Source organism: Notechis scutatus, chromosome 2 (genome assembly GCF_049901735.1).
Source record: "Notechis scutatus isolate UNSWTSFEM ecotype Mainland chromosome 2, rNotScu1.2, whole genome shotgun sequence".
Classification (NCBI taxonomy): Eukaryota; Metazoa; Chordata; class Lepidosauria; order Squamata; family Elapidae; genus Notechis; species Notechis scutatus.
The window spans coordinates 241,583,871-241,611,328 of NC_142010.1; the positions used below are offsets into that span (position 1 = coordinate 241,583,871).

General features: G+C 37.9%; 1 long non-coding RNA gene across 1 annotated transcript; it reads left to right on the forward strand.

Moving 5' to 3' along the window:
• Positions 1 to 8,558: 8,558 nt before the first annotated feature.
• Positions 8,559 to 27,416, forward strand: LOC148132575 (uncharacterized). The gene is made up of 3 exons (XR_015747366.1): positions 8,559 to 8,658; positions 11,649 to 11,814; positions 27,120 to 27,416. It is a non-coding gene; the product is annotated as an uncharacterized LOC148132575 (long non-coding RNA).
• Positions 27,417 to 27,458: the final 42 nt, after the last annotated feature.

Genomic DNA, 27,458 nt, shown 5'->3' on the forward strand with positions numbered 1-27,458 from the left:
CTTTTAATTGCTGTCATGCAAAATCTAGCAACATTATATATGAATCTCTTCTTAGTCGTAGTGAATCTCCCATTATAATACTGAGAAAGCAAAAAAAACATTAACTTCTCTCTGAGAAAGGTTCTATGTTGGGCAAGAAGGACTAAACCAGTTAAACATCTGCCTGTTTCCATCTGGTAGAAATTTTGTGAGTTCTGGATTGTGGCTGACCTCATTCTGGGATTCTAGGTCTGGGATTCTTGTTTCCTAATGGTTCTTTTAGCCAAAGTGGATTCTAAAAGGAGCAATTGCTGAAGTGGCAAGCCATAATGGCTAAGGTGCCCCAGAACTGCTTTTTCCCTGTAAGACTAAAACTGGCCTTTCAGGCCTAATGGAATCAGTTTTGACAGGAAAAGTGACATTTGAACCAATGGGTGACTATTAGCAGCCATGCTCTGGGAAAAAGGCTAGCCAGGATTTCCGATTGCTTATGCATTACTGAAGACTTTAGGGGTCAACAGCTTTTACAGTTATTATGATGTAAACAACTTAGAAAAATCTGATATGTGACTGTGGCTCCCAATAAGAGAAATACCCTGCAGGGTTATACTGAATATAGCAACAGAGATATGGGAACAGCTTGTAAAACTGTTACACAGGGAAGCAGTAAAAATGTACAAATGCAATGAGGCAGGCATGTGATTCATTAACTGAAACCTGCTATCATGGAGTGAAAATCTAAGAAAGCAAGGTATATGAGAAGGCATGTTAGAAATTCTAACTCTTTACATTGATAAAACTGGAATTTTTAATTTTACTTTCCCAATAAACAATGCAGGTGCTAATGCATAAAGGGTGATGGGGAAAAAATCTGCTAAGGAAATTCTGTCAATACTTATGTCTGGATTAAGCAAACATGCTCAGAAGTTAAAGAAGGGGCCTTTTGATCAGACAAGAAACAGAAAACTCTGGGTGTTTTCATATATAAAGAGCGAAGGAGTTGTACCCAAAATGGTATTTAATATAAATAGAAATCTATTTGGGCTTGAAGGATCACTTCAAACAACAGCCAATGACTTAATAGTTGACCATCAACAACCCAATCAACAAATAAAAATCCAGACATAATGAGGCACCACATAAATATTACACACAGAACAGGCCAAAGCACACATTCTGATAGAGAAAAGTTCCCTGAGGGTGGATTCCAGCAAGAATCTGAAAAACTAAAGCTCTGGTCCTGGTGAATCATTTCATTTCTTTAGAATACCTTCCCCTTTTTAGATGAGCAAAATGTTTGCCATGCTTAGCTCAGTTTAGCTCACCTCAAAAAGCTGAATGTGAGCTAGAGTCACTTTAGTAGAGAATTCTGACTCACAAGAAATCCTAGAAGGCTCAAAGGTTACCATTTTGTCTAATACATGTGAGTTTTTGGGACAATATATTTGGAATATACTGCCATCATGGTGATGACCACAAACTTAGTTTTAAAGAGGGATGGTATCCTCCTTGCCACGTTCTGAGTTTCCTGGATGCATCTGGTTAGATACTTGGTATCCGGAGCAAACTTCAGTAATCCCTCAGTGATGATGACACCTTGCAATGACAATCACATAAATAGCATGATTACGTCTGCTGAAAGCACATTGTGTACACATGGTAGGGTGGAATTTCTTGGCCTAGACCTATTACTTTATTGCATGATTTTCTGTTGCTGTTTATGAGGACAGAAGATGACTATGAACTTGTGTAGATTTAGAAAAGTTCACTCCAATTCACCCAGTATAATTTTTATAATATTGTTCCACTTTTCATGCAGTATACATTATTAAGGTCTGGTTCTATCATACGGCATAAAATTGCTTCTGTTGAAAATATTAATTGCTAGCATGGAGCCCATTTGAATTTTTGGGAAGAAAAAATAGAGTTAAATTCAATTGTTTTCGTGAATGGTCTATTAGTATTGTGCCCCTTTTCTTTGGAGGAGCAGAAGTCAGGCATGGAGCCTAGGGATTTGATATATGCCAAGAGGGATAGGTGGAAGTATTTCCTCTGCAATTTTACATTCTTCTTAGTAATACCGCCTCCAAATCTAGCCAGAGTATTTGGAAAAGTGCCTTGAGAATAATGGCCTAATTGGAAGTTATGGTCTACTTAACAATAGATTTCTGTGGTTTGTTCTGATCTGCACCAGCTGTGTTTGGTGAAGACCGGGAGCTTCATATTATCTTCTATATGAGAACTGTCAAATATTGAAATAAATTTTGTGAGAATATACTATCGTTCTCAGATGTGGCTCTTTGTTGACTTCCTGGGAACTCTGTTCTTTTCTGGACCTGTGTATGTTTTGACTTGGTTGCTTAGACTTGCAACTCTGCTTCAACCTCTGGATCAGATCTTGACCACCAGTTTGTATACTAAGTTTGTTGTATATTTTCACAGCTAGCTTTGGCTAGCCAGACTGTTTGATTCTATTTCTTTCCTTGCTGCTTGAAACAGTGGACAGGTCTGAACAATTACAAAAATACATTCAGCGTTCCAGCAAACCTCCATTCCAGTCAATAACTCCAAGACAGACATATTTCAAAGGTACCTTTATTTGGAAACAGTAACTGGCACATCTGTGGAATCCCAAAATTGAAAGTTCTGGGCTTCCTTGCAAAAGTCAAAACTACAAATCCATCCCCTCTTAGCCATCACCACATCACATGGTCCAATCATCATCCTAAACTAAGATTCCCATTTCATTATATGCTACACTCAGTGATCTTGAACCAAACAAAAGAATTGTATTTTCTCTAACTAGATATACTAAAATGAATTCCTCCTTCCCACTTTCTCAGACCCAATTGTGGCAGCATGGGAGCATCGAATCTCAATATGGCTTCCAAAACTGACATACATATTGGTAATGTCTCTGGCAGGGGTGGGATTCAATTTTTTTAACAACCGGTTCTGTGGGCGTGGCTTAGGTGGTGGGTGTGGCTTGGTGGTAATGTGACTGGCTGGGCATGGCCAACTCAACATCACTCACATCGAGGCACATGTCTCCTCGCCAGGCCTCTCATGACTGTGGAGATGCTGCAATAGTCATAAGTGTGAAAACTGGTCATAAGTCACTTTTTTCAGTGCCATTGAAACTTGGAATGGTCACTCCACACAAGCAAAGTACCAGCAAAGGAGGGGAAAAAAGCTCCAGAGAAGTTCCTGAGACAGGAAGTCTAGTCCTGCCAAGAACATAATAAGGGTTAACAGAGAGGCAGTTCCTGTAAGCAACACCAGAATGTTTCCTTCCTGCCTTCCTTACAGGATTAGGCCAGTAATTTCTTCTAACAACCGGTTCTCCAAACTGCTTAGAATGTTAACAACCGGTTCTAGCGAATAGGTGCAAACCTGTAGAATCCCACCGCTGGTCTCTGGAGAGCCAATAAGGAGCACCTTAGCCCTGCTCTCTTCTTAACTTTATTTCTTATTTTTGCCAGATTTTGGAAAACCCATTGCCCTATGTGAACATTTATTTTCATCACATGGCTAGCTTCACTGTCACATGCTGGCTGAGAATTTTGAGAACTGTAATCCAACATATTTAAGATTTGCAGCAGCTTAAGGAACACTAAATGCAGTGAAGAACTTGATGTTATTAAACTACACAAGAAGATGAGAGTAAAGACCAGGTTCCCTTTCAGATCACTCTCTTTTCATCTGTGGAAGAATGCTAGTTTCCTTTCAGATCACTCTCCTTACACCATGTGGAAGAACACCAATAAGACTAACATTTCGGGGCTGTAAAAATCTAGACCTCCATTAAACAGCCAAGAGTTAACATTTAAACATTTCTTTAATGCCATCTGATGATCATCTGAATTTTTGCAGCCCTGATGCCTATGGGCGGGCAGGGCAGCGTCTTTCAATAGGGATGTGGTCTTTCTTTCCTGAGATTATAAATACATGCTAAAGAACACAGAGACAAGGCTTATGTGTGTCTCAAAAGAGGTAAAGAATGCAGAGTAATTTATTAACTACTTTTCATATTCTACTGTTCTCTCCCTCCTTGGTTTTGCAAAGTAAAGATTTACAACAGGGAACAAAGGCTCACGTTCACTCATGTGAAGACCCAGAGGGAGAGGCTGAGGTTCAGAAGCATGCCTTTAACTCCGTGAACCTAGGCATGGCCTGGTCTCCCACACCATCAGAGCTTTCACGCTGGAAATTCTAATGGCATAATAGCTGCAGCCCACAGGACTTTTCCAGACAAACAATCTGCTGGGCATAAGATCTTGGCTAGGATCCATTTACTATCATTAAGAATCGAAAGTTTTTTAAAGTTCATTTGGGGGCAGCTTCATTTTTATTATTATTATTATTTCTTCCAAGGCTAGCCTCCACACCCACATCTTCAATGGAATGTGTTAATAATTTGCTTTGTGGAGATGAAAGGCTCTTTGAAAGTAGCCAGCATAAACACATCTCAATCTTTTCAAAGGTCCATCAGCAACAGAATTGTGGTTGCTATACAGTGGCCTGAATGGGGCAGGTCTGACATTTTGGGACCTATTACTTTATTGCATGATTTTCTGTTGCTGTTTATGAGGACAGAAGATGACTATGAACTTGTGTAGATTTAGAAAAGTTCACTCCAATTACAGTCACCCAGTATAATTTTTATAATATTGTTCCACTTTTCATGCAGTATACATTATTAAGGTCTGGTTCTATCATACGGCATGAAATTGCTTCTGTTGAAAATATTAATTGCTAGCATGGAGCCCATTTGAATTTTTGGGAAGAAAAAATAGAGTTAAATTCAATTGTTTTCGTGAATGGTCTATTAGTATTGTGCCCCTTTTCTTTGGAGGAGCAGAAGTCAGGCATGGAGCCTAGGGATTCGATATATGCCAAGAGGGATAGGTGGAAGTATTTCCTCTGCAATTTTACATTCTTCTTAGTAATACCGCCTCCAAATCTAGCCAGAGTATTTGGAAAAGTGCCTTGAGAATAATGGCCTAATTGGAAGTTATGGTCTACTTAACAATAGATTTCTGTGGTTTGTTCTGATCTGCACCAGCTGTGTTTGGTGAAGACCGGGAGCTTCATATTATCTTCTATATGAGAACTGTCAAATATTGAAATAAATTTTGTGAGAATATACTATCGTTCTCAGATGTGGCTCTTTTTTGACTTCCTGGGAACTCTGTTCTTTTCTGGACCTGTGTATGTTTTGACTTGGTTGCTTAGACTTGCAACTCTGCTTCAACCTCTGGATCAGATCTTGACCACCAGTTTGTATACTAAGTTTGTTGTATATTTTCACAGCTAGCTTTGGCTAGCCAGACTGTTTGATTCTATTTCTTTCCTTGCTGCTTGAAACAGTGGACAGGTCTGAACAATTACAAAAATACATTCAGTGTTCCAGCAAACCTCCATTCCAGTCAATAACTCCAAGACAGACATATTTCAAAGGTACCTTTATTTGGAAACAGTAACTGGCACATCTGTGGAATCCCAAAATTGAAAGTTCCGGGCTTCCTTGCAAAAGTCAAAACTACAAATCCATCCCCTCTTAGCCATCACCACATCACATGGTCCAATCATCATCCTAAACTAAGATTCCCATTTCATTATACGCTACACTCAGTGACCTTGAACCAAACAAAAGAATTGTATTTTCTCTAACTAGATATACTCAAATGAATTCCTCCTTCCCACTTTCTCAGACCCAATTGTGGCAGCATGGGAGCATCGAATCTCAATATGGCTTCCAAAGCTAACATACATATTGGTAATGTCTCCGGCAGGGGTGGGATTCAATTTTTTTAACAACTGGTTCTGTGGGCCTGGCTTAGTTGGTGGGTGTGGCTTGGTGGTAATGTGACTGGCTGGGCATGGCCAACTCAACATCACTTACATCGAGGCATGTGTCTCCTCGCCAGGCCTCTCATGACTGTGGAGATGCTGCAATAATCATAAGTGTGAAAACTGGTCATAAGTCACTTTTTTCAGTGCCATTGAAACTTGGAATGGTCACTCCACACAAGCAAAGTACCAGCAAAGGAGGGGAAAAAAGCTCCAGAGAAGTTCCTGAGACAGGAAGTCTAGTCCTGCCAAGAATGTAATAAGGGTTAATGGAGAGGCAGTTTCTGTAAGCAACACCAGAATGTTTCCTTCCTGCCTTCCTTACAGGATTAGGCCAGTAATTTCTTCTAACAACCGGTTCTCCAAACTGCTTAGAATGTTAACAACCAGTTCTAGCGAATAGGTGTGAACCTGTAGAATCCCACCTCTGGTCTCTGGAGAGCCAATAAGGAGCACCTTAGCCCTGCTCTCTTCTTAACTTTATTTCTTATTTTTGCCAGATTTTGGAAAACCCATTGCCCTATGTGAACATTTATTTTCATCACATGGCTAGCTTCACTGTCACATGCTGGCTGAGAATTTTGAGAACTGTAATCCAACATGTTTAAGATTTGCAGCAGCTTAAGGAACACTGAATGCAGTGAAGAACTTGATGTTATTAAACTACACAAGAAGATGAGAGTAAAGACCAGGTTCCCTTTCAGATCACACTCTTTTCATCTGTGGAAGAATGCTGGTTTCCTTTCAGATCACTCTCCTTCCACCATGTGGAAGAACACCAATAAGACTAACATTTCGGGGCTGTAAAAATCTAGACCTCCATTAAACAGTCAAGAGTTAACATTTAAACATTTCTTTAATGCCATCTGATGATCATCTGAATTTTTGCAGCCCTGATGCCTATGGGCGGGCAGGGCAGAGTCTTTCAGTAGGGATGTGGTCTTTCTTTCCTGAGATTATAAATACATGCTAAAGAACACAGAGACAAGGCTTATGTGTGTCTCAAAAGAGGTAAAGAATGCAGAGTAATTTATTAACTACTTTTCATATTCTACTGTTCTCTCCCTCCTTGGCTTTGCAAAGTAAAGATTTACAACAGGGAACAAAGGCTCACGTTCACTCATGTGAAGACCCAGAGGGAGAGGCTGAGGTTCAGAAGCATGCCTTTAACTCCGTGAACCTAGGCATGGCCTGGTCTCCCACACCATCAGAGCTTTCACGCTGGAAATTCTAATGGCATAATAGCTGCAGCCCACAGGACTTTTCCAGACAAACAATCTGCTGGGCATAAGATCTTGGCTAGGATCCATTTACTATCATTAAGAATCGAAAGTTTTTTAAAGTTCATTTGGGGGGGGCAGCTTCATTTTTTATTATTATTATTATTTCTTCCAAGGCTAGCCTCCACACCCACATCTTCAATGGAATGTGTTAATAATTTGCTTTGTGGAGATGAAAGGCTCTTTGAAAGTAGCCAGCATAAACACATCTCAATCTTTTCAAAGGTCCATCAGCAACAGAATTGTGGTTGCTATACAGTGGCCTGAATGGGGGCAGGTCTGACATTTTGGGAGTCTCCTGCTCTCTATGTTTAAAATCACAGATCTTAGCAAAGAATTCAACGAAGGAATACATACATTGTACAGTCCTTTACCTCCCCCTCCCCAATGAAAAGGGTTTTAAACATCAAACAAAAGCATTAAATGATGTTGATCATTTCTCTCTGGGTCAAAAACCAGTGAGCCCTCTGTCTTAGTGGAAGGACTGAGACCATTAGATAGGTCAGACTTTGGAGAAATCACAACAGTTCTGGTAGAATTGTAGCTTTTTCATTTTTGGTTGCAAATTCTGATAAAGTTGAATGTGGATGCGGTATATTATTTTTTAATGTACAGCAGAAAAGTCCTCATCAATTTAATATCCTTAACCTATCAGATTACAGGATATAATATATATGATGACATTTTTCACATGAGAATACAAGTGATGGCACCGTAGCAAACTACAGTGATATCATGTATTTTATTTGTTTTATTGTGGTGTCATTTATCAAATGCTGCCATCACATATTTACATATACACATCTTATGCAAGCATGTAAGCCACAACCCTGGTGTGGTGATATTACATGTCTAAGGAGCTACAAGCTGCCTTTTGCTAATTAGATAATCAATCTTATTTCCTATTCCTTATTCTAGTCATTCCAAACTCTTATTTTCAGATTTTCAGCATGAACCTGGAAATACTAGAAGTTATTATCAAACATAATTGATAAAACTTTGGAGACGGCTGATCTTCACTTACCAATAACAATTCTCCAGAGTCCTTCACAATTTTAGCAGACAATGCCAGAAGGAGAAGCTTGGATCATCTGCCTACTTTGTATCTGCTGTCACAGTGATCTACAGACCTTTGCTACAGGAAAATCTATTACTTTCATTTTGTCCTTGTCACCTGCAGTTTTTCTACCTCAGTAAACAAGGTGCTGGTAGATAAATAATAGTCAACAGGTTGGAAGAAATCCAAGTTAAACTTTGCTATATGTAAAATGTTCTATACAGATAAGACTCTTTTCTAATCTGTCATAACTTCTATGTCTAAAAGAACAAATGGAACTTCTAACTTTTGTTATTCTTTGCTTAGACCTCATTTTGATTGTTTAATTATCTATTTATATTGTTAATATTTTAAAAACCTAGGAGCATAGTATAACTCAAAGCTTTCAATGCTGTTCTTGGATACATGTATGTTTACTTCTTTCTTTTCTTTTTAGTCTGGCCATGAAAATGCTTTAAAGCCTACTCTTGGATGTCTGTGTATTTACAGGTAAGTACATATGCATACCATAACTCATGTGTGCAGCCAGACATGTGTTCCATTGTTTCTTGTTATGGATGTTTACCTGTGTGTTGCATACTTGATTTCTATGAATGAGGTAATTTGTTGTGCTTTGTAGATTCAAACATGATTTATTAATTTGTTACATTTACATCCTGCCTTTCTTCAAGATCTCGGATTAGCTTATATCATTTCCCCGCAACCCCAGAGGATGCACTGAGAGAGAATGCCTAGTTCAAATGCAGCCAGTGATTTTCTCTGACTGAGGGGGCACTCAAATCTGAATCTTCCAGGTCTTAAACAAAGCACCTTAACTACTACATCGCACTGCCCTTGGAAATGCAGATTCTGCCTGTGTCCTGTGCTCATTTTCTTCACTCTTTCCTGAGTCGCATACCTTTGTCTTCTGCAAAATGGGGACTGAAATCAAAATAGGTGAGTCTGAAAGACTAGCTTTGTTTCTGACCTCAGTTCCCATTCTTATTTAGGACATTGCACATTGATAGCCCTAAAAGCGTAGCCAGGATAGTAGAATATCAAACAAAGTAATTGTAACTGGCTTATAACAAAGCAAGATTTTATAGTTCCATTGTATTTTAATGGGGGAGAAGACATCAAGTATAATCAAGACAAGAACAGCTAACTGGGGAACTCTCTGAATTGGGGTCCACACATCTTAGAGCTGCCATATTGAAAAATACGGCCTTAGATAAATTTACCAATTACCTGCAACATATTGCACAACATATGGACAGACTTAGCCATAGTTTCAACTTGGGAAACTGACCAAGCCAAGCCCAAAACATTAGAGAATTCTTGGAAGCCTGTTACTCAGAAAAATCAGCCATCAACAGGCACATAGAGATAAACAATATCTACTTACCATTCAAAAGAGACAATAAAAAAGCTAAAAAGGAAACAAAAAAGACCAAAAATACCTCCTTGCCAACAATGAACATCTGGTTAATTAAAACCAGCTATTCAGTAGTAAGCAATACCCCAATCAAGAAACTACTAACTCAGACAAACAATCAAACAGTAAACAGCCTAATCAAGGAACTATCAAGAACACTCCCACCAACAATAACAGAGCAAACCACTTGTGTATAAACAGAGAGCAAACCCAAGTTCCTTCCAGCACTACCCTAATTGGGAAATGAAATGTCTGCAAGAAAACAAACAAGTTTTGAGAACACCAAGGACGCCCAGGAATTTAAGAGTCTTTTCCTGACAACTTTTTTGGATCAACTGTGTGTTTCTTATATACCTGTACTAAATACCATCACTCCCCAGAGCCTTTTTATTTCTTTATAGACTATTTCTTAATAAAAGGATATCACATGTAGTTATGCAGTTCCCAAAGAGAGAATCATTATGACATTGCTGTAAATTTGGGATATTCAGAGTGGATAACTGTGTCTTCCTTAACCTAATATTCTATGGAAGTTGGAATTTCTGGAGGGTGTGGATTTATTGGATGGGAATTTTAATCTCACACATTTGAAGAAAATCAAGTGGTGGCAGATTGGAATAATTTATCCTTAAAAGGTATCTCAAGAAATTTGAGAAAACAAATGGAAACTAAATTGACTATTTCTTTTGTAGAGCTGACTAAATATGGAGAGTAGTATAGAATGAAATACGGCAGTTGATATATAATTTGGCAATAACAAAATATTTTAATGGTCTCTTTTTCTGGCATGGGAATGCCTTGCATTTAATGTAAACATGGTTTATTTTAGGAAGTAAAATTACGGGCCATGAACTCTGCAGTGCTCCTCAGTGGATCTAATGGAATGTAGTTTTCCTATGTACTGGAATGATTAGAATGCAAAGGGTTTTTTACACTCTTTTACTAAGGAGACTAATGCGTGATGGCTGCTATTTTGAGAATCAATAGTCATTACTACTGCCTTTAATTAAAAGAAATGGCAGGGAGCTTATAATTTAGACATGTTGCTCAGATTGATACCAGCACTTCAACACTTTGAAACATACCTTTTTTTTTCCTGCTTCCTTTATGAAATCTATTGAATCCCCACAATCTTATATTTTATAAAATTCTTTGTATTTTGGATATCTGTGGGTTATAAAAGGTGATGACGTTTTAAATTTGAATGAATGATATGGCAGAAAAATCTTGAAACGGCAGGATTTGTGCGTGTCTACTTTGTGTGTACATATAAAGAAAATGCTGAAGGTTGAGAAAATATCTCTAAAATTAACTAAACATTAGATGATTTGAAGCTGAGGCCAAGCAGTAAATGAAGGGTTTGGTCATTTATGTTGACTGAAGCCTTTGTGTTATTGATTCAGTTCTGTCTACAACATCTGAATTGATTATTATGCTTGTTATTAAAAAGTTCATTATCCTTGTCTTATGCAAGGAAATACTTTGGTATCTATATGCACTTTTCTAAAGATGCACATAAAGTTCTCATGAACATCAGTGAAAACAGCCCATGCCTATCTTCATTTCATGCGTTATTTCATTTGACATATACTCATTGTTAATGTTCTCCAATAATATCTTTTCCAGAAAACATTGTTTTCATTAAGACCTCAAGCTTAAGAAGTGATTGAAATACATTTGTGTGTTGTTAAATACGATGGGAACATTTATTCTAACATCAGCTGAGTCCAATACAGAACAAGTGTTAGATATTTGAAGTTTGTTTTAAAAGGAAAAACTTGCTTAGACTAGGCTGAAATCCAAGATAAGCCAAGTAAAAAGAGATAGAGATTTTGGCAGTGAAAACGAACATAATCAAGAGAAAATGCATAAAGGAAAAGTAACTGCCCAAAAGTTAAAGAAAAGAGAGTTGGCAAGCTGCAGTAATCAAACTTCAGTTTATGTCATACATACATAGAAACATGGAAATGGAAAGGACTTTCGGGGTCTTCTAGACCACTGGGGTCAAACTCATGGCATCACATTACCATCATGTGACATTTTGTGATGTTTTTTCCCTTCACAGAGCTGGGGTGGGCATGGCCTGCACCCACGGACTAACAGTTTGACACCCCTGTTCTAGACCAACCCTGTGACCAGGGCAGGAAATCTTATTGTATTCCAGAAAATAAGACAGCTATCCAATCTTTTCTTGAAAACTTCCAATGCTGGAGCACCTACAACAACAGGAGGTAAGTTATTCCGTTGATTATGTGTTTTTACTGTCAGGAAACTTCTCTGTAATTCCAGACTGGATCTCTCTTTAATAAGCTTCCCCTCATTGCTTCATGTCCTGCCCTCAGGTGCTTTGGAGAATAAGTTGACCTCCTCATCCCTGTGACTTCCCTTCAACTTGCAGAAGACAGTTATCATGTCACCCCTCAGCCTTCTCTTTGTTAGGCTAGACTTACCTAGTTCCCTTAACCATGCCTCGTACAGTCTAGCCTCCAGACCCCATATCATTTTTATTGCTCTTTCCTTCACTCTTTTTAGGGCTTCAGGATCATTTCTGAATCATGGAACCAGAGTTGGATGCAGTTCCAAACACTAGTGTAGTATAGAACAGTACTATCACTTCTCATGATCACCTTAATGTTATCCCTCTGTTGATGCAGCCTAGGGCCCAATTATTATATATTTTGCACTAACTGAACAACAATACCATGATACGTATTATGGAATCATGACTTATAACCGAAAACCTATATACCTAACATCTCTCACCATTAAAGAGCTGAAGTTCAAAAACTTTATGAGAGTCACAGGGTGTCCATCCTTGGTTCCCTAGTTTAAGAAATACAAACTGAAAATACCCAAAAATTGAAATTCTCTGCATCATAATTAGATATCTAGCAAAATCTTGCATAAAACAAAAGCGGAAATATTAATCTTGCAATGATGAGCTTCTCTTGAAAACAGATTCTACTTTGTATTATGGGGAAAAGGTTACCAGCACAACAAAATGTAAAGTGTTTTTCTAAGAAATATTCTCTATTTTTAAACCATAGACCTTTATGTCTATACTAACAGGACTAAAAATAAAGAATTATATCAGATGGACCTTTGACTAAAATATGACAGCTGGATTATGTCAAAGGTGATGTTTAAAAAAACTCTTAAAACTTATAGGTAGAACAGCTAAATCAATTCATGATTCATGACAAACTCAAGACAAAAACAGTTCTACTAAACTATTTTTAAAGAAATAGTGAGTTGTAATAAGTGCTTTCACCTGAAGAAGAAATAAGGAGCTGGAAAAGAACATCTGGCCAAGTTCTTTGAACTTTGAAAAGTGTGTACAGGTAGTCCTCAACTTACGATCACAATTGAACCCAACATTTCTGTTGTTAAGTGAAACATTGGTTAAGTTAATTTTGCCCCATTTTATGACATTTCCTGCTTCAGTTGTTAAGTGAATCATTGCAGTTGATAAGTTGGTAACATGGTTGTTAAGTGAATCTAGCTTCCCCATTGATTTGGCTTGTCAAAAGTTTGCAAACATCTTGGGACACAGCAATGGTCATAAGTATGAACCAGTTGCCAAGCACCTGAATTTTGATCACATGATCATGGGGAATGCTGCAAAGGTCATTAGGGGTGAAAAATGGTCATAAGACCCTTTTTCAGTGCCACTGTAACTTTGAACGGTCACTAAATGAACTTTTGTAAGTCCAGGACTACCTGTATTTATTGCATGTTTTCTTCCCCATAGTCCTTTTCAAAAAAACAAAATCCTTTTCAAAACCCTCTTCCCATTTTAAACAAGACTTTAATTACTGCGGAAATGGCAAAAACTAGGAAGATATGAAATATTTGAAAGCACTTCTCTTTTTGGGAAGAACTTTTGTCTAGTGCCACTTGGCAGCTTCTCCTTCATTTGAATAGCAAGTGGGGAAATCAGCAACATGCCCTTTGTCAGATCAGGAACATATGTGGCATTCCAGATGTTGCTAAAAGCTAACTCTACAATGTTCTTCACTATTGACTAAGCTGACTTTGGCTGTTCCAAATTAGAATTAGTGACATGTGGAAATCTGCGGGTATAAGTTTGAATTTAAGTGGTAGGCAATCATCCAAAGAAAGATTTTTATGCTGAGGAATTAAAAAAACAACACAAAGGATTGTCCTTTTTTCTAAAACATATTTATGTCAAGTGCTCTGATAATGAATTATGTATGTAATCATTAAATCTGCCATGCTGTATCAAGTAACTAGGCATTTAGCTTGGTTAGGTAAACAGATTTTTGACAATACATCCTGAAAGTGTCAGAGATGCATTGGAAGAATATTTTGCTATGCTAACCTCTTGGGGGAGGAAGGGAGGGAGGGAGGGGGGAGGAGAGAGAGAAAGAAAGAGAGGGGGAGGGGGAGGGGAGAGGGGGAGGGAGAGAGAGAGAGAGAGAGAGAGAGAGAGATTGGTGGTGGCAATGCTCTTTGTCCACACATACAAGAATCTGAAGACTGTCTGCTCCTTTGAGGCTTATTATATTTTGGTCGTGCAACATTACATGATGCAAATTTAATACACCATATAATGGAAGAGAGTGGATAATTTTTTAATTCAAGGGAGGCACCAGTGAACCATTGCAGGTAGAATGATGCAGGCAGAATGATGATGATGAACTCATGAACTGATTAACTATCTAAGAAATTGATCCAAATAATTTGAGAACTTTGAGATCCCAAAATAGCAAAGCAATAGCAGTTTGGGATGCTCCAAGATCTTAGTAGGATTATATCCTTCAAAAAAAACATTCTCCTTCATACTGTTCAAGGACTGCAACCCAGTTATTCTGCAAAGCCCATGTTTTTTTCAAATTCTACAACTCAAGAAGTATAACCAAACACCTTTGCCTTTTTATTACATGCAACTTATATAAATATATGCAGAGTTTAGGAACTATTACATAATTTCATGTGTAACTATGACTTTTCTTATACATATTAAGCACAAAAAAACCCTCAATGTTATGTATGGAATGAATTTTTGAATGAACATCAAAATAATGTAAATCATGGTACTTCAGAATTCCTTTGATCAATTCACTCTGTTCTCTGACTAGCAACTGCTAGCAAGAACATTTACCTGTGCTGAGGAGTGGAATGAATTGCATGAACTTGAATTTTATTTTAGGGCTCTTGTATGAAAATTATGTGCTCATCTGAAAGCGTATCTCATCAAATATTGATGACAACAATATTTGAAAGTTGTGCCAATTTATTTTTGGATTAGCTATCAGAGCAGGTTTGGGTTTGGGTTTGTATACAATGGCACACAATTTCATAAAGGAAATTTGCCTCACTTCTCCTTTCTGGCAGCTGAGTTTCTGGTCCAAGAAGAGGAATTGTAGATTGTCAGCTTTGCAGCTTTTGGTTAGACCTAACAAAATCAGCAGGCCTTATTATAGCAATAAGATTTGTGTGTCTTTCCATCTAGTGCGTGATGAAATTTTCAATCAGAGAAAAATGAGGACAAGCAGGGATAGACTTGAAGTGGCCTTGACTGGGCTCTCCACAGAAATTGCCAAAATGGAGTATCAGTGTAATTGTAAAACGTTTATAGTCTCCAAACATTCCTTACTCAGCAAATGGTTGCATAAAGCTGGTCAGAAAATTGTCTCCTCGGCCATTTTATGCTGAACAAACTGCTAAAAAGCATGTAAAGCTGTTTCAGAGATAACAAGACCTAAAGGAATTGCAGCAGGTGATGGGTATTATAGCACCATCTGGATTTGTTGTAACTCAGTCAAAATAGTTTCTGTCACAATTTAGAGAAGAGTAGGGGGGTGGAGAGATTCAATAGTAACTTTAAGCAATGATGAATTGAAAAAAAAGAACACATCAAGGATAACATACTCCTTTTTTTAAAAAAAGTATACATTTTTATCTTTCTCTTTAGTTAAAAAAATGAAATCCAAAGCAGCTCACAGTAATAAATTTAACATGAACCATAAAGGCAACCCTAATTCTTAGATGTCAGGAAGACAGTGCTGAAATTCACATACCATGATATGCCATGATTCATTTAATCTTGGTTGCATAAATAAACCACCCCTAAGCAGTTTTTATACAACATATAAGATAGAACCGACAAAACCATAAGGTATGCTTACCATAAGGTATGAAGTTACTGTAAAAAAAAAAAATCAAACAGTTCTTCAGGAATGGTAGCTATTGTGTTATTAACATCAGGTCTCTAAATGGTTCATTAAAAAAACCCCAATAACCATGTTTAACAGTATCGTTTTTGAGCTGCAAGAATCAGGATGCTCACTATATATGGCAACAAAGGTGGTTTGTTTCGTTTTCCCACATGCCACAATTAGTACTAATCTTTATTCTTGTCTGCCATTCTCTATCTCCAAATATCTTCCAATATCTAAGTATTCTGGTATTTGAGGGGCTACCACAAGGCATCTGAAGCAGTGGTAGGATTCAAAAAATTTAATAACCAGTTCTCTGCCCTAATGACTTCTTCCAACAACCAGTTCACCAAACTGCTCGGAAGTTTAACAACCGGTTCTCCTGAACTGCTACGAACTGGCTGAATCCCACCACTGATCTGAAGGTGGAACAAGAAGCAATGATGGGAAATAAAGCAAGGAGAAATCCGAACTAAAATAAGGAGAAATTTCCTGACAGTTAGAACAATTAATCAGTGGGACGACTTGACTCCAGAAGTTGTGGGTGCTCCATCACTTGAGGTTGTTAAGAAGAGATTGGACAACCATTTATCTGGAATGGTACAGAGTCTCCTGTCTAAGCAGGAGAAGTTGACCTAGATGCTGGATGGAGAGGAAGAAATGAGGAGTTTCAATCTGATTATTGAGCAGTGCAGTAGTCTGGAGGTGACGCAAAAGGTTAAGAATTCAATCCTAGGAGTGGCAGATATTTCTCTATTAGGGCACAAAGAGAAAATATCTGCTGCAAACTCCATGTAGGTATCAGGAAGGGCATCCAGCCAGTAAATGCTCAGCTCCATTCAGTTGCTGCAACACCACCTCAATTAAAGGGTTGTAAAAAGAAAAAAAAGGGAATGCTGAACTTGGACACCAGAAAAAGATTCCAAACACAAATCTTCTCCCTGCTTTACTCTAGAAGAGGGGCCTTCAAACTTGACAACTTTAAGACTTGTGGACTTCAACTCCCAGAATTCCTCCTCCAGTCATGTTAGCTCAGGAATTCTGGGAGTTGAAGTCCACAAGTCTTAAAGTTGTCAAGTTTGAAGATCCTTGCTCTAGAAGAGAAAGAAAACAAATTATTAGACCCTGCCCTTGTAGCTGCCCCTTTTCCATGAAGCAGACATCAAAAACCAGCAGCAGACAACCCAATACCAGTTTGCTTCCTGTTGAAAGAAAGGGAAAGAGCAAGTTCTCTTTGTTAGCGTTAGTATTCCTGTGCCTGTGGAAACACTTGTTAAGATCTGCCAAACAGTTCCAACTTCCCAGATGGATGGTTGTATTTTGAAATGACTTCCACAAGGTGTTGTGCATTGGTCTGATTTTATTTCCCAAAATCTGGAGAACTTGAAGTGAAGATTTCTCTCAAGCCTCTTTTTCCTTCAAAGACTTGTGAATTGTGTGTGACCAGCTGAAACTCAACTGGGAGGACTCTTGAAGTAGAGTTCAAATGTACAAAAATGGTTTTTGTCCCCTTGATTTGTATTAGACCTCAACTAATTAACAAATCTACTCAGGGACCCAATATATGATCACAGGACTGGAAGAGACCTCAGAAGTTAACATATGACCTAAAACATAGAATCATAGGGCTGGAGGGACCCCATAGTCTTCTAGTCCAAGTCCCTGCTCAAGATCTTATACCATCCCAGTCAAATGGTTGTCCATGATGAGGACACAGAGACCTGAAATTGCTTCTGGGCTGAGCAAAATACCTGTTTGAAATTGGCTTCAGTTTAATGCACTAGCCACTAGGTTTCCATTCTTCCCTACTTGTCTGCCACTCTATATAAAGTTATTTTTATATCTGATTTCTCTCCTTTGTTATTCTATTAGCCTGCAGTACCAGGCTGCCCTGATTTCCTGGCTTCTGGATACTTATTTATAAATTTTCCAGCTGTTGGACCCTGAGTTAGCCAGCACTTAGATGCTGAGTGCTTGGCAATTACACACTGCTTGAACTTTAATCTAAACTTCATGTTCCCAGTGTTTTTACTTCAGAGTATATCCATTCTTGGATACACTTCCTTCTGTGAATTATTGCATAAATTGCAGAAAATCTGGGGGAAGGCCAAGTCTGTGTTGTTGATTTGTGAAATTTCTTCACAGTATATTTATCGGTCATGTGTCCCTGCCTATTTAAAATAAATATATTTTCCTCAGTGCTTTCTAAGTATTTCGTCAAATTGCTTTTTTTTTCTTTCAAACTGGATTAGACACCTATTATCTCAAATTATCCTAATTGTATTCATATTCCGGTTATATGCTCAAGTACACAGAATTCCTCTGCTCTATTTAGGAGGGTCCACAGAATATGAGGAAATAAAGTCAGGGCGGAGATACAAATAATAAACAAGCTCTGCTCACATTGTTTATGGTGACCTTCTTGGCTGTTTTTCACTTACTTTTCCTGCCGTTTACTTTTAGCTACAGAAATAGGATGGAATAAATGTATACTTGAAAGAAAAAAAAGATTAAGCAGTCTTAGGCAAACATTGAGAACTAGTCATCCTTATTATTTGGGGAGGGTTGAATTCACACCGATTATGTATAGTTACTCCTGTGGAGCACCATTACCCACTTAAAATGCAATGTCAGTAAGTTGGCGGCCCCAATTACTCTGCACCTGGCATTGGTGGGCTTGTTTTACGTCTGGCAATGAAGTGGCATCCAAGGCTTGTCTGTAGCTTTAGCTCTCACAGCACATTAAACCAAGATCAAAATCAAGTATAAAAGGGACAGAGTTTGCATTGTGGTGTACATTCATCATTTCCTCTCCTTTGCAGGCTCCCAGGTGCAGAGTCCTGTTTTAAGATCCCACAACTCTCTTACAACTGCACTGCACATTGTATAAATGTCATTTTTGCAAGTGTTATCCAGTCAATAGAAGTGAGTTGTGAAATGCAAAGTACTAAAGTATATTATTATTCACCAGTGTTATTGCATTGAATGGAACTTTCTGTTCCATATGGTCATTTTAAATATTGAACCATCTTTTGGAAAAGATACCCTTTGTATACAGAGCCAATGGTTATGGCCTGAGACCCAAAAGGCTCTGCCCAGAGGTGGGCTTCAAAATTTTTAGCAACGGGTTATCTGCCCAGTTGCTGGGTGGGCATGGCCATGGTGGGCGTGGCCTACACCATGCCCGGGGGGGCATTTTTGCCCTCCCAGGCTCTGGAGGCTTTCTTTGAGCCTCCGAGAGGGCAAAAGCAGCCTCCCCGGGCTCCGGAGGCTCTCTGGAAACCGGAAACGGCCCTGGCCTTCCTGAACTTCCGGAAGGCCCATTTTCACCCTCCCTGAGCCTCCGCACAGGTCCTGCACATACCTGCATCCAAAATGGGCCATGTGGGAACTCCTGGGAGGGGCGGGGTGGGCAGGGCGGGGTGGGGCCAGCCAGGAATGGGATTTGGGGTTTCTCTGAACTGCACAGAATCTTAACTAGAGGCTCTCCCCAACCCCTGTGAACCTCCAGTAGCCCATCCCTGGCTCTGCCATCATCGCTTACCAAGATATATCTCTCTGGACCCATAACCAATCTTATGATATGTACAGAATAACCCTTGAGTAACAAGGATATGCACATGGAAACGTTTATGAGAGTAGTTATGAATAATTATTCAGCCGCACACAGATACACTAAATTAAGTTAAAGTTTACTTTAAGAAATAGCACAGTCCAATAAACGGTCCAGGTCATATACATTTAACAGTCCAAAGAATATCCAATTACAAAGTCTTCTTACCGGTTGCCTTTGTCATTTACAGTAAACAAAGATATCAAAGTATAAGCACAGCATAAATACAACAGAGAACCTGATAGCAACAGAATGTCAGAGAGAGCAAGCTATGATCTCTAGATCTCTCTTATGTTAATTTGCAATATAATCAACCAATCGGAATATAGTATAAATCAATACAGTGATTTTGTCTTAAAGCTACAAATATGCATTGTTGGTTTATATATTTCCAACCCAACTAATTGGTGTACAGATTCCTAACAAGAAGTCTGCTGGCATCATCTTTCATAATATACAGGGAATTCCCAGGAAGTCTGCATTTTTACATATCAGTTCTTTGGTTCCCATTAGTGACATTTAGTGACACATTTCCATAGAACTAGGAATGACTTGGCAACATCACTCCCCAAAAATAGATCTTTTGAAAGCAACTATTCCATGAAGTTTTTCACTCAGCTAATGTCACTAAGGGGCCCAAAGTCTTTATATGTAAAAATGAAGACTTCCTGGGAATTCCATGCCTAGAGAGTGTATAATTGATAGATAGTGCTGAACAGTCAGAGGAAAAAATTGCCATTATTCCCAGTCTCTTGACAAGAAAGACCTAAAACATTCAGTGATTTATATTGCTGCAGAAAATCCTAGCATATGTGAAATTAAGAACTGCATTAAGATAGATAGTCTCAAATACCAGATGTTTAGAGTATGTTATTTTGGAGCAAACAAGTGTTTTATCATTTTTCATTGATCATAGTCAAAGACTTGTGACATGCTTGGCATTGTTAAATGTTATTAATGGGCATCCATCCATATATGTTCTGCTTTTAGTTTTGATTGCTGAGAAGTCATGATCTCAGTAGGTTTTTGAGCTGCAAATTCTAGGAATCATAATCTCAATACTTTTGGAGAACATCAATTTGAAGAAAGCTAGTACAGTACTTACATTCTTAGTATAACATTCCTTGAATGTTTAATTGAATAACAATTCAATTAAGAAGTTACATTAATAAATCTAAAAAGATTGATGTGTATACAGACCATAAATGATATAAATGTAGATACCAAGGATACATAGATATATGAACAAAGCAACAATACGTATTTGGGTAACATAATTTTATTCAGAATATTCACAAACTTCTTAACCTTCTGTTTAATCATTTTTTTTAACTGCAAATTCAACTAAGAAATGCTTGTAGAAATGTAATCTGAACCTAAGAAAGTTAAATCAACCCCATCCATCTCAGAACAACTTAATTAGTAATAAATATAGCCCATTCCATTCCAAATCTGATTTCATAGCTTGCATGAATAGTGATGCAGTTACAGAGTGCTTTTTCCTTTTTTAAACAGCCACAGTCAGCATCAGACTAATTTTAATAGCAATTCTGATCTTTTTATGATTATTATTAAAGATCATGCGCTGTTTCACTATATTTATTTATTTATTTATTTATTTATTTATTTATTTATTTATTTATTTATTTATTTATTTGATTTGCCAATTGTTTACAAGATAATAAGTATAAGTGTATACATAGTTGTGAATACATGAAATGGGTACATATAAAAAAAAATAAAAGAAGAATAAGAGAAACAATAGGACAGGGACGGTAGGCACGTTGGTGCGCTTATGCACGCCCCCTACAGACCTCTTAGGAAAGGGGTGAGGTCAATAGTAGACAGTCTAAGGTTAAAGTTTTTGGGGTTTGGGGAAGAAACTACAGAGTCGGGTAGAGTATTCCAGACATTGACCACTCTATTGCTGAAGTCGTATTTCCTGCAATCAAGTTTGGTGCGGTTAACTTTGAGTTTGTATCTATTGTGTGCTCTTGTGTTGTTATGGTTGAAGCTGAAGTATTCATTGACAGGTAGGACATTGCAATGTATGATTTTATATACCATGCTTAAATCAGACCGAAGACGGCGTAATTCAAGGTTTTCTAGTTCTAGAATTTCAAGTCTGGTGGCATAAGGTATTCTACAACGAGTAGAGGAGTGGAGAACTCTTCTTGTGAAATATTTCTGGACTTTCTCAATTGTGCTAATATCAGATACGTAATGTGGGTTCCAGACTGATGAACTGTATTCGAGTATTGGTCTAGCAAATATATCACTCAACCTCATCTTATAATCTTCCTGCCTAATACTGTACATAACAATCATGGGAAATTGGGAATATCTATTAGATATTTTGCTGACAACAGAACTTCAGATTTCTAAACTCAATCACAAATCAGAGAAACTGCTTCAGAGAATGAGAATTCTTGGTCAAAAGTAGGCTTTCTCTGACATCATCTGGCCACTGTAGCATCCTGCAATGTTAGTTTATGTTAGTCTATCCCATAAGTGGCTGAATTCTCACACAACAGACCATATTTTTTTTAAAAAATAAACCACAAGTCACTAACTTGACAAACCATGACAAACCATGCTTCATATACCATGCTAAAAGAAAAACAAGTATCGTTATGGTTTTGCATAATACTCCCATACTTCAAGACAGTTGGACAACGGTTTGATGCTCAGGGATCCTTAGAATTTTAGTGGGAATGAACATCATAGTTGGTGGGATGTTAATGCAAAATAGGTGTGACCTTGTCATATATGTGACCAGCATGATTTTTTTCATTTCTTTCCACCAACTGTTTAAAGGGACAGATAGATAAAGTTTTCTTTTGTCTTGTTTTAAAATGCATGAAGTTTATGTTGAGGATTACACTACACTATATTGAATTAAGAAATCCTACTTCCAATTTTCAACAACAACTGAATATTGCAAAGGACCCAAATGGATGCAATACATTAAAAAAAAAAACAGGAGTCACATACAGGAGTCCTGAGAAACAATATGTACCCCTTTCTCCTTTTGTATTTCAACAAACAATCCAGTCCAAACTGGAACGATTATTTCTTACAAATCATTATCTAAGTAATGTTTAAATATAGCATTTTTACATATGTTTGTTTTCTAGGAGAAAAACAGATGGCAAAAATATGGAATTAGTGTAGATAAGGAGATGGAATTGTATGCACTAATCCTATCTATGATCCAGGAGTCCACAAAGTGTTTTGTCAACTGCATCAAATTGTGGACATGCATATTATATACATCCATAAGCTCAGCTGAAGAATCACACAATTCTTGTTGACAAAGGCATAGTCCCAGGATTTTGACAGATACATAGGATCTTCATGCACAGCTTCAGTCCCAACACTATCAGGTGTCAATTCAACCTGCCACATTGTATAAAGAGCAATTATGGGAGGTCCTTGGTGCTCTCTGAGCTTAGTTGTTTTGCAGGTGTTTTATTACCCAAACTAGGTAACATCATCAAGTTCAGAGAGCACGAAGGACCCTTCATTTCAGCTCTGAACTCCAAATATTCTTCCTAACAATAGCAATTACATTGGGTTAGAAGAAGTATGTTTTTTTCTGTGCCTTTTAAACTATGATAAGCTTATTTTAGGTTTATACAGAGCTAACATGCTTTGCCTTTCAAAATGGTAAGAAATTGAAATGATGTGGTTATGTGGGAGAGAGTTTTCAAAGCTATCACAAAAGGATTTTAACTGAGGATAGAAATAAATGGGGTGTTGGTATTGAAAATGACAGAAAATCCATATTTGCTGGTACAGTTAGAGGGTGTTTTGGCCTGGGAGTTCAGGTGGCCAATTCGTGTTTCATATCAGAAGCAAATCTAGTTTGCTGAGAAGATATCTGGCAAAACCAAATTCATGTATGGATTATTTGTCCTCAATAATTCTGGATGCTGGCTTTTCTGTGCACAAGCAAGTTATCAATGTAACAAATAGTAAATAAAAACCTCATTTATTATTATTTAAGATATATGAGGCTTAAGAAACTTGAAAATTATCGCATCTAAGAACTGCATCTTTTCAGGGTTTGAAGCTATTGCGAATATACAGTAATGCCTATATAAGAAGTGTACTTTTATGTGTATATACATCTTTCTTGCAATAACTTGTTTACAGAATGGTGTTTTCCTAATCCTATGTTTCACTTTTCTCAGTATACAAAATGATATTTTGCTAGGTGTTTGTTTACTAAAGTATTCAGTGGAGCAACTTCAGCTCTGAAACTTTGAAATTCTAATGCAGTAAAATTATTCTGAGTAGTAGTCCATGTGAGTCACCCTTATTTCTCCTGATGTCTGAAAACTTACGTTGATTGAACTCTGCCATCTCTTGGAAATTTAAAATAACTACACCCAGCTTAGATCTTGAAAGATTTTACATGAACTGCTTAAAAAGAAAATATACTTAGCAATTGAGCAAGAGGATATTTTGGGCCTCTTATTATATGAGATCTGACAGCCCCTGGGCCACAATACTTCTGAAGAAATCTGGATTTCATTTACTACTAAATTTTGCAGGGTTACAATCTACTGACTTACCTTAAGTCACCTAATCATTTGTTGTCCTGAAACTCAGTCAATGTAGTTATTGGCTCAAGTTTAGAGTATTAAACTTTGGAGCAGTTTTTCCCCCCCATGAAACTCATTGCACCTTCTGATTCATACAGTTCTCATGATGTATTATCAAGTTGGTGTTAAATGAGAGTATTAAATTCAGCTAATGCTGAATGGGATGACGTTTTCATCTGATGTACTTGATTTATATAGCTGCCCACTTCACACACCAGTATCCTGGTGATTCGCCCAAAGTCACCCAGTTGGTTTTTCATGCATAATATGGGCAACTTATAATAAAATAGATAAAATGTTTAATATAAAATAGAAATCCATAGCAGTCAAACATCATAAAATAACCATCAGAAAAATAAAGAGTGGGATTCTTCTGAAGCCTCAAGGTTGAGCACAAAATTAAGCTTTTGGGGCCTTCCAAAGTTTTCCCAGAAGGATTAGTTACATTGCTTGGAGTGTTTTACCTGGAATTATTGCGATCTAGTCTTCAGCAAATACGAAGCATAGCACAGTCAGGATGATATCAAGAAAACCAAAGCATCCTTCTGCTGAAAGCATGAAATTTGCCGCCATTTATTGTTTTTCTTCGCATAATCCTATAGACATTCTTCTAGATAGTTTCTGTTCCCTACACCCCAACACCAAAATCTTTGGGAGAGATTCATTTACGGTTTTGTAAGTTCCTGGAAATCTCCTCTTGCAATCAGGAATTCCTACAGAATTTAAGTGCTTAAACTATTTGTCAGGTTTTTTAAAGATTCAGAAGAACATGTCTTCTAAATAGTGACTGATGATCAGTTTAATTTTGATGACAGCATAACTTGTTCAATCAGTCAGTGAGAAAGCTGGGGTGTGCACACAAGTGTTTCCCAGATAAAATCTGAGGAGCTTCTAAAGAACAAGCTGCATGGCCTATTTAAACCTGTTTTTTCTGTTGTGTCAGGTAAAAAGGACATAGTCCAGGCTGCCCAATGAATGGGTTTCCAGAATTGGAAGCATCAGAATACGCTCACCTATGGCAAGAGTCATAAAGAGGATGGCAAGCAGAGCCTTAAGACAAGCAGAGCCTTAAGCATTTCAGATTTTACGGTTGTTAAGGCCTTAATTTCTGCCTGCAAAGCAAGTGGCAAGCCATGTAGTTCTTTAAAGATGGGTATCATATGATACCAATGTATTGGTGATGATTAGATCAACATTGCAGGTTGGTTGGACGTATATACATTATCTGTGGTCCACAAAATCCTGCCAGGGGATTTTGACAGATGGGCTTACAGAATCACCTGAAATCACCTCCATTGTCTTTGCCATAAGCTTAGTCCATTTTGGGCACTTTCATAAACTTTTGGGAGGCCGAGTTTTTTTTACCAAGAGTTATCAATGTACTTGGGACAAGTGATGAAATCCCGTGAAGACCCTGTTGCAATGAAATCTGAACTCTTGCAAAATGTTAGAAATTCAGCAGTACAGATGCATCCTTTCAAACCCATGTTGAAAAATCAGGAAGCGAAATACAAAAAAGGATCTGATGCTCTTTTCATTACAGATGAAAAATTAGGAGGGGTTGGTCCTGTCCTTAGCTGGAATGAGGAAGTGGCTTCAGACTGTAGATGCTGGAAGCAAGGATAGTGGGAGGTAATGGGAAACAGCTAGGTGTGCTTCCCTTGCTCATTCTCAAAAGTAGTATATTGTCCTCTTCAGGTGAATTCTGGAATAAGCACCAATCTCATATAGAACATAGAACAGGGGTGTCAAACTGGCGGCCCACAGGCCAGATGCGTCACATGCAGGCCACTCCCACCTCAGCTCCACGAAGAGAAAAAACATCACAAAGCATCCCATGACAGCAACATGACATGGTGAGCTTGACACCCATGACATAGAACACAGAATAACAAGAGTTGGAAGGGACCTGGGAGGTCTTCCAGTCCAACTCTCTGCTCTAGCAGGAGACCCTATACCATTTCAGACTGGTGGCTGTCCAGTCTTTTCTTTAAAGCCTCCAGCGATGGGGCATCCACAACTTCTGAAGGCATCATCAGCTTCATCAGCCTCTGCAAATGGAATGAGACAGAGGATACTATCCTTCAACTTGCAACCATTTGTTTAGCAATTGTCAGAAGTTACAGTGCATTGAAAAAAGTGACTTATGACCAGTCCTCACACTTGCAATGGTCAGAGTACCCCACGGTCACATGATCAAAATTTGGGCACTAGACAGCCAGCATGTATTTACAAAACCTGCAGCATCCCAGCGTCATTACGATCACTGATAGCAATGTCCAGCCTCCAACAAGCAACATCAATGGGGAAAGCTGGACTGACTTAAAAACTGCATGATTTGTTTAACAACTATCGCAAAAAAGTCATGAAATTGGGAATGACTCACTCAACAACTGTCTTACTTAGCAACAGAAATTCTGCTCCCAGTTTGCTATGTGCTGGTAGCAAACACATGGTAAGTTGGGGGCTCAGCTGAGAGTTTCTGCTACAGGTGCATAAAATCTAAATTTTGATTAAATCTGAATTTTAACAGAAACATCCATTTGTTGAATTTAATATGCTTAGTGAGATAAAGGAAAACACACATCCTTTTGATATTCTTCAGCAACACATTTAAAGTTTAAAGTTTCAGGAATAAACATGAGATATCATATACTCCATCCATTTTTTACATTATGAGATAATTCATTGGACTCATAACTGAAGCTATATGTAAAAAGAATAATAATATTTTACTATAACTGCTTAAGGCAATCAAAACTACATCCACATATTTATACATTGCCAAAGCCATTCCTAATATGGCATCTCCAGAGGTCTTGGGATTGAAGCATTGAAAAATTTCAAATCAGGTTGGAAGATTTTTGGGGGAGACCTTTTCCTGGGAGAAAATGATATTGAAGAAGTTTTCTAAAAGATCATCTTCCCAGAACAGAGCATCTACTGAGAAAGGGGAGAAAGGGAGGGGGGTCATAATGTCACAATCGTGGCTGCAAGCATGTGATTGAAGCCCATCCCTTTTCTCACTCCATTTCCCACCCCCATGGATGTTTGCATCTTGAAACCATCAAATAAGGAGAGGCAAGCAACGGAAGTTTCATAGTTGAGTAACAGCATTTGTTTTTTTCCAGGAGATGCTGCAAATGGGCAAAACAGGTTTAATAGGAAAGCAGGAAGAACTGGAAAGGGCCACAGGAGCATTTTTAAGATCTGCCAAGTACAAAGAATATAATCCTTGACCTTTGGTTGCGGGGATGGGGAGAAGAGGAGGATGGAGAGAGCAACACAACTGTCAGGTTCTTGAGTAGTGGAATTTGGTACTTGATATTTGGTACTTCTGGCAGTAAGGAAACCTAACCAATCATGTGAAAAAATAACAAATAAAAAGATATCTTGTCTCCATTAATCGAAGTATATAAATAAAAAATAGTTAGCCTTCAACATTTATGCTTTTCTCAATTTTACAATAT